Source organism: Capsicum annuum, chromosome 7 (genome assembly GCF_002878395.1).
Source record: "Capsicum annuum cultivar UCD-10X-F1 chromosome 7, UCD10Xv1.1, whole genome shotgun sequence".
In the NCBI taxonomy this organism is placed as follows: Eukaryota; Viridiplantae; Streptophyta; class Magnoliopsida; order Solanales; family Solanaceae; genus Capsicum; species Capsicum annuum.
The window spans coordinates 194,077,656-194,085,554 of NC_061117.1; the positions used below are offsets into that span (position 1 = coordinate 194,077,656).

At 34.0% G+C, this 7,899-nt stretch overlaps 1 long non-coding RNA gene across 3 annotated transcripts; it reads left to right on the top strand.

Moving 5' to 3' along the window:
- The first annotated feature begins 1,955 nt into the window (after window positions 1–1,955).
- LOC107877266 lies at window positions 1,956–7,225 on the top strand. 3 transcript variants are annotated; one of them, XR_007057698.1, is made up of 6 exons: window positions 1,956–2,102; window positions 2,412–2,479; window positions 3,187–3,292; window positions 4,104–4,337; window positions 5,825–5,984; window positions 7,037–7,225. It is a non-coding gene; the product is annotated as an uncharacterized LOC107877266 (long non-coding RNA). The 3 variants fall into 3 exon arrangements; XR_007057697.1 differs by lacking the exons at window positions 5,825–5,984; window positions 7,037–7,225 and adding an exon at window positions 5,464–5,811; XR_001676283.2 differs by lacking the exons at window positions 5,825–5,984; window positions 7,037–7,225 and adding an exon at window positions 5,464–5,811 and having other exon boundaries at window positions 4,199–4,337.
- The last annotated feature ends 674 nt before the right edge of the window (window positions 7,226–7,899 follow it).

Below are 7,899 nucleotides of genomic sequence, written 5' to 3' on the forward strand. Positions count from 1 at the left end.
TTTATTTACGTGGAATATCTTAGAGATTTCTAAAAAATAAAAAAATATAGCTCATGATTCAAAGGCTCCTATGCCAAATTATGATTTTTCTATCATAGCAGCTCAAAGTTGCGAAATAGACCGTTAGATTTTGAACTAAGCTGACTTAGATAATATATCTGTATAAATTTGTAAAGGTGTTAAGTATTATTTTTATTTATGTTGTAGGTATACGAATCTACTTTCCAACAAAATAAATGTCACCTGATTTCGATACTCCTACTTTGAGATACAAAATTTATTGTGACGCTGCGGAAAGCTGATAAACCTAGCGAACCAAGATTAGAAGATCAGTTTTTGGGCAATATCTGGGATGATTTGGGTGCAACATTATTTGGATTCCCATGTGGGACGTATCTCTACGAGTCTAGTTTTCAACACAAGAAATGGTGCCTGATTTCAATACTCCTATGTTGAGATACGGAATTTATTGTGACACTGCGCAAAGCTGATAAAACAGACATAACAGGACATTGAGTTCCTTTTTTATGAATCAAATAACTCATATTTTTTCTCTCATCAGAGAATAAATATTTTTGTAGACGTGTGTCTAGTACTTTCTCACCAGAGTCAGAAAAGGCTACTCCCTGTATCAATATTACCAATCTGGATGGCACTACGTATATGCTCCTTAACAAGAATGGGATGCTCTCACTCGAAGCCTCCTTATCATCGAGCCCCAAGAATGAGATGAACCACGTACTTTCTTTGAAAGGATGGACTGCAGACACTCAGAACTTCATCATCATAAGGCCAAAAGAATGAAACCAAGTACTTGCTTACAGAAGTTAGAAAGGGAAACTTTCAACGTCAAATCACATCATTTTACATCCCTTTGATATCAAGAGTAAGTAAGTAATACACCAAATGGTTCAAATCCAATCATATCGACCTTTTTGGGTCTGATATCAAGACCATTTGCAAAAACCTGTATAATAAAATAAAGATGGAACACATCTACAGTGTTGACTGGATAAAGCTCCTCGGTTCTATGTGGATCGATGCCAACTACGTGAAACTTCAATCTAGCAGTAAGTGTAGGTACCAAAGACATGATTCTTCGATTTGGCATGATCAACATTGGGAGAAACACATCAGCCTAGTTCAACATGGCTGATACTAATGTCAATTAGCGTGAAATTTGGTTTTCAACCATTGATCTTCTATGCCAAGATGCAAGGAAATAGCCACAAATTTTCTTGCCAAGGATAGAAAAGAGTTGCTTCGAGTGTCTATTTCCAACCCGTGAGAGGGAATATTGCTCTCCAAATCATCAAGAAAATAGGTGAAGCACTTAGTTGTTGCTCATTGAAAACTGCAACTCAAAAATAATGCCTCAAGTAGTTCCTGACCAATCATCTGAACAATGCTTGTATATTATTGGTCTGATATCGATACTACTTGCATTTTTCCATGAACCTACAAGAATAAAAGAGGAGCAATCATGAACATGTCATTCGGAGTCACGACATAACAGCTTATAGCATCAACTTCAAAAATTGTTCTTGATTAATTGATGTTGATTTAATCTTCCATATTTGGAGTAGATATTTTACATAAAGTCAAGTTACATTAAGATCCACTACAAGAAATAGGTTTTATAGTGGTGACAATTAGCGGCTAGTCAATTTGTTGCTGCAGAAACATCATATTTAGTGGCGACAATTATTTTCGCTGCAATACATCACCTTTTAGCATCAGATAAATTTTGTCGCCTCTAATAGTTGTTACTATACTGAAAATTTTAGTTCCCTGTAATAATAAATTTTTGGCTCCATTTTTATAGTGACGGCTAATAAAATATCGCCTCTAAATGTAATTATGTGGCGACATCATCGCCACTAAAATTAATTTATTTTATTATTTAAAATATAATAATGGAAAACTCCGAGTAGGTATTAGATAATGAAATTTTAGAAAACTTCTGGTTTTCTCTTTGCTCAAGCTCAACAGAGTACCATTTTAGCATCTTTGCTCAACCAAAATCTCTTCTTTGCTCAATCAAAATCTCAAATCCATTGAAGAAACAAATTTTCCTAAATGGGTTAGCTGAAATTTGTTAGGTTTGTCGATTAAAACTTTGCTTAAATCTCAAATTTTCCTAAATGGGTCAGCTCAAATTTGTTAGCTGAAATGCCTAAAATTTTCCTGTTCAAACTTGTTCCTCTTTGCTGAAATAGTTTTTTCTAAAGTTCATGTTTGATTATCACACATAATTTATTTAACTCAAATATTTTGCAAGAACACAATATTTCTTTGCTAGAAATTCTTATTTTTTCTCAAATAAGGTATGTGGTCAAAATCCTTTTGGGTATATATGTATTTTTTTAGATTGCATGTGCTATTTCATTAACCAACTTAAAAATATGTAGGAATTGAATACTGTAAGGTTAAAGGACGAAGGATAGAGTTCAAAATTCTTGAGGTTATAGAGACGAAGGTACGATTTATGTTTCTCCCAAATTTATTTTTGTATTTTGTTTATTTTCAATCTTAAAAGTTGTGTTTATATTTCTTTGGGTAAGTTGAAAGTTCATTTTTGAATTTGTAGACCTTTTGGTGTTGTTATTGTGATACATGTTTGTAGATCAGGTACGTTGAATCAACAATTAACTATTGATGGTGTAAGAATTTGATACATTGGGAGTTTCTCCTATTCTTGTAGATTGTCTTACAACATCAATAGGATTTTTATCCCACCACCCACCTAATGCCGAGATTTTTCTCAAGTTCAGAAAAGAAATCAAGGGCTATCGAGATGGTGTTAACTTAGAGGTACTAATTTCTGGCTAACCATCTATATCAACTACAACAAACCAAGTGTAATCTCACATATAGGATTTGAGGAGTGTAGAGCGTATGCACTAACCATCTACATCAATAACAAAAAATTCAGTGTAATCACACCGGTAGGGTCTGAGAAGGATTGAGTGTATACACTGATCTTCTATATTGGTAGTGTTCAATCAATTAACTACGCCTTTGGTAGTGTTCACCGATCTTCGAGCTTTATGTGCAAGCTGTTGTTGTTTAGCTTATTAGGAAGTGTTGTTAAAAGTCTTATGACTGCTCTTAGTACCTTTGCACTTTATTATATGTTGCTCTTAGATGCCTATGGACCTTATACTTTTATTATTTGTCTATCAGGGTACATTTTCATTTAGGATGATTGCTGTCGAATATGGTGCAGACATAACCTATGGAGAGTAGATTATTGATCATAAGATCATCAAATGTGAGCAGCGAGTTAATGGTAATTTCTTATTCATATTTTCTTACTATCTTATGTACGTATTATCCTTTAACCGCTGCCTTGTTATATATATATTAAGTATTATGTAATATGTAGAGATATACTACGGATGAAACCAACTCTTTCTAAACATCAAGGAAGCAAGGACATAGATGGTTTTGTGTTTTCCACGATCCCTTATTCAATGAGTATAACCTTGATTTGATTCTGTTGTATATGTCAATTTGGATAAGTTATCGATGTTAATATTTTCATGTTAATGAATGAACAATGAGGATTTTTAAATTTCATCATGTTATGTGTCTCTCTATATCAAAATGAGCCTTTTAATTGAAGATATTTGGTGATGATAAAGCTTAACCTGGATGCATAACTTAAATGGAATAGCTGAGAGAGATATGGGAACTTTTTTAGCGTAAATCTAAATATTTAGTGTTAGTGCTGATTGCCACTTGGATACGAAACATGGATTTGTCAGTTATTATCTAGGCAGCGAACATCGCGAACAGTGAAATAGTATATATGTCATCCGGTAATTAATTTAGTATCTTTCCAAGTGATCAAGATTTACCAAAGTGATTACATTGCAAATGCTTTATGCCTTTCTATTATTTTGAGAAAGATAATATACTATTTGATTGTAGAAAGATAATATACTCTTAAAATGGCAGTATGTTCTATTCCTTGCTATCTTACTATATATTTTTAGGTAGTATGACCACGGATGAATAGGATTCAGAGTGACATATCTTGTAAAGTGAAATGACGACAAAAAGATAAATATCATAGTGAAACATGTCTTTCAATGCAGGCTACCTAGTATCATATGAGATGACAAAACAAAAGAAGTTGCTAAACTCGGTGCATCAAAAATATTTCTCATGAGTTTCATCCCTTATTCCTTAGATGTCTTAGGGACTACTGACATATTGGAGAAGGGAACTGACAATGTTGTTTTCATAACATGCCCCGAGGAAAGAAATCAAGTTGTATTTCAGATGGGCACTTCTGATGCCATGAGGGCTCTCAAAGCTGCTGAAATAGTGTATGTTTCGTTCCCTTTGCCTTCTTTTTCTACCCTAATATATCTTTGTACTTTAATCCCTTCTGCCCCCTCTGACAAAATTAAATTTTCTCCTTGTAGTTGATGATTATTTACACTTACGTTTTCACTTGGTTTCAATATATGTCTGTTGATATTTGTGGGGTATTGGCTTAAAGTAATGAGATGCATTATGTATAATACTATCTCGGCTATGTAAGAACTCATTAATTGAGTTTATGAACCAGCCTTCCCTTTACTATTTTTTCCCCTTATTATTTTTATCCCTTTACTATTTTTTTTAAGATGGGGGACTATCAGAAACAACCTTTCTATCTCACATCTGAGGTAGTGGTATGGATTGCGTACACTTACCCTCTCACACCCCACTTTGTGGGAATATACTGGGTATCTTGTTGTTGTTGTTTTATGAACCAGCCAAGCGGTTTCTGTTGTAGGACCCCCACAAAAAAGTATGAATTTTATTGATCAATAGCAAATATAGATGCCACCAGTTAATAACTACTTCCCACCAGTATGGAGGTCCTAATAAGTTGTACCATTATTGCTCGACGATAAATGGCACTGAAAAAGTCTTCTGGTGCCATGAAATATTTTCTCGATATGTCTTGTTGGATTTTGTTGACTAATAAGTATGACTTCCTATACTCCTGATTTCTATATTGTACATTAATATTCAAATGGTCTTGTTGGATTTGATGAACCCAAGTGCTTTTTGTTTTCTCTTTCTCAATGATTTCATATCTTTTTTTGTAATGAATATCTAAACTATTTGAGTTAACATGTTCTTAGCAGTATTTACAGACATGTACATGCTATAAATTATTGGTATAGCTGATATGTGTTTCAATTAACAAGATTTTCTGGATTGAACTTTTTTATGTTGAACTGCAACAAGTTGTCTTATTACGAATTTTGTTCTTTAACATTTTTCTTAAAATTCCAAGAATTGCAATCTTGTAAAGGTTCATGATCTACTGTCTTTGTTAAGATTGTGAAGGAACTCGAAAGTACTCAAAATGGCACTGCAAAATTATTGTGAAGGTTCATGATCTACTTTTATCCATCATCGTACTCACCACTACCCCTTCTACTTCTGTATTACCAGGTATCTCCATTTTCACCTCAACCAGTGGACTTCATTGGAACCATCAACCGCTCCAAACGACTTTGAGATCCTCCAGTGCTACCCCTTTCTTCGGCCAACCAATAGTCAACACACCAGATCTAATAGCCCACAGCCACCAGCCAAAAAATCAACATAACAGATACCACCATCCCATAATTTTTCAGTCGCGAGAATCGTGTACTAGCACCACTGGTTGATTTTTGGTTATGTGAAGAGATTTTTTATGCTACTGGTTTGGTTACTTGTGAAGAGATTTTTTGTGCTACTCCCATAATATTTCTGCACTTGTGTTTACCTTATATCACTTCTCCTTTTGACTTATAAATCATTGGTTTCACAGGCTAGGTCATCAGATTCAACCGCTTATTATAGCTGTGATGATGAATCCAGCCCAGGTGATCGAGGTTTTGCTAATGAGCATAGATCGCTGCATCAAAAAGTACAGTATTCTTTGAGCAACCAAATGAATTGGTCAACTAATACATTGTATAATTCTGAAGGTATTTGTCTTGTTACTCATGAATTCCATCAAAAGAACCTTTAAACTGTAGCTGCTTTCACTAATGTGTTGTACCATGATACTTGGTATATAAAGACACAAGGAGAATTATAAAATGCCGTTAATTGAATTTAATTCTCATCTCCAAGATATGATACTTTGTTTTCATTTAAGTCACTTAATCAGCTATCCATTTAACTTCTGGAATAGGCCTTTTCATATGTGTTTAAATTTTTCCAACTAATTCTTTGACATCCAACTAATAGTTCTTATAACTGTACAACATCACTTATTGAAATTACATGAAGATTCTGTATTGAAAGAGCTTGAGCTTACCATGGTCCTTTATCTTTATTGACTTGTTAAAATAAGAAGATAATAAAAATACTGGATGCCAGCAAGGAAGAAATTGGAATTCGATAGTGCGAAAGGGTCATGTCTAAAGTTATAATAAACTTGAGAGGACTTTATGCTGCCTGGCCACACTTCTCCATCCTCTAAGGAAAAGAAAACCTAAAGGAAATAATGATTTTTGTTTGTATGCATTTCAGAAGCAGGATTTCTCTTGCTTCAGAACTCTTTTTCTTTTGGCATGTGAAAGAATGTGGGATATGGGCAACTTTTTGTTTGTATTATTTTCCTCTCTAAAAGTCTATCTTGGCTGGTGGATGTGCTCACCTCATTTGTTGCCTTGTTATTCATCTAATTTTCTTGTTCAAAATACAAACTCAAAATCTAGTGAAGCCGTGTGAGGCATATTTTGATTCACTAGCATTGCTACCTTGTTATTCATCTCATTTTCTTGTTCAAAACACAAACTCAAAATCTAGTGAAGCCGTGTGAGGCCTATTTCGATTCACTAGCACCTTGTTGTTCATCTTGTTGTTATTGTGTTGGTTAGAATCTCTTGATACACATATAGTCTTGTATCAATACGGCATTACAATATCCACTCAATAGCCAAGGTTGTGAAATCCCTTGAGCATGTAATTATCAGTTTAATCCCTTAAGTTTTTTAGTAAATATAGTGATTTGGTGCTTTTTTAATGGCAGGGACATTCTTAAATAATGGGTTGACCAAGGAGGAGCATAAAAACGTAGAATGCATTTTTTATTTTTGATCATATGTATGAATATGATAATACTGAAGAACTATGTTGTTCTTAACATATATGCCGTTGACTTCTTATTAAGCAATGTACTTATAATATTTGATCGGAGGATAATTTTGTAAAACACTACTGGATGCTTTTATTAGCTAATATTATTTCTAGTTCTTAAAATTTGTTGTTAATTTTGTAAAATACTTTTGATATTGATTTTATGGCGACAAAGGTCGTTACTAATGCAGAAGTTTTAGTGGCAACAAAAAAGTGGTCATAATTGATGCGCAGAAGTTTTAGTGGCGACAAACAAGTGGTCACAATTGACGTATAGAAGTTTTAGTGGCGACAAATAGGTTGTCACAATTGATGTGCGGAAGTTTTAGTGGCGACAAACAGATGGTCACAATTGATGTGTGTAAGTTTTAGTGGCGACAAACAGGTGGTCACAATTGATATGCAAAAGTTTTAGTAGCAACAAACAAGTGGTCACAATTAATGGTGATTTTGTGATGACAAAGTCACTGCTAATTCCGGTATATCAGTGGCGACCTAGCCCAAATATATTTTGTCAAAAAATATTTTGCAGCGTAATTTTCTATCTTTTGTGGCAGTAATAGTCGTCACAAATAACTTTTCATTGTGGCGAGGATACTTTGTCACCACAAATAACCATAGTTATGGAGGTATTACCAATGGCATAATTGTCATTGCTAAAAAAATTCAATGGTGACTTTTGGTTCTTTTGAGGCGACTTTTATCGCCACTAAAAATCAGATTTCTTGTAGTGATCAAACGGCTCATGATTTGGCC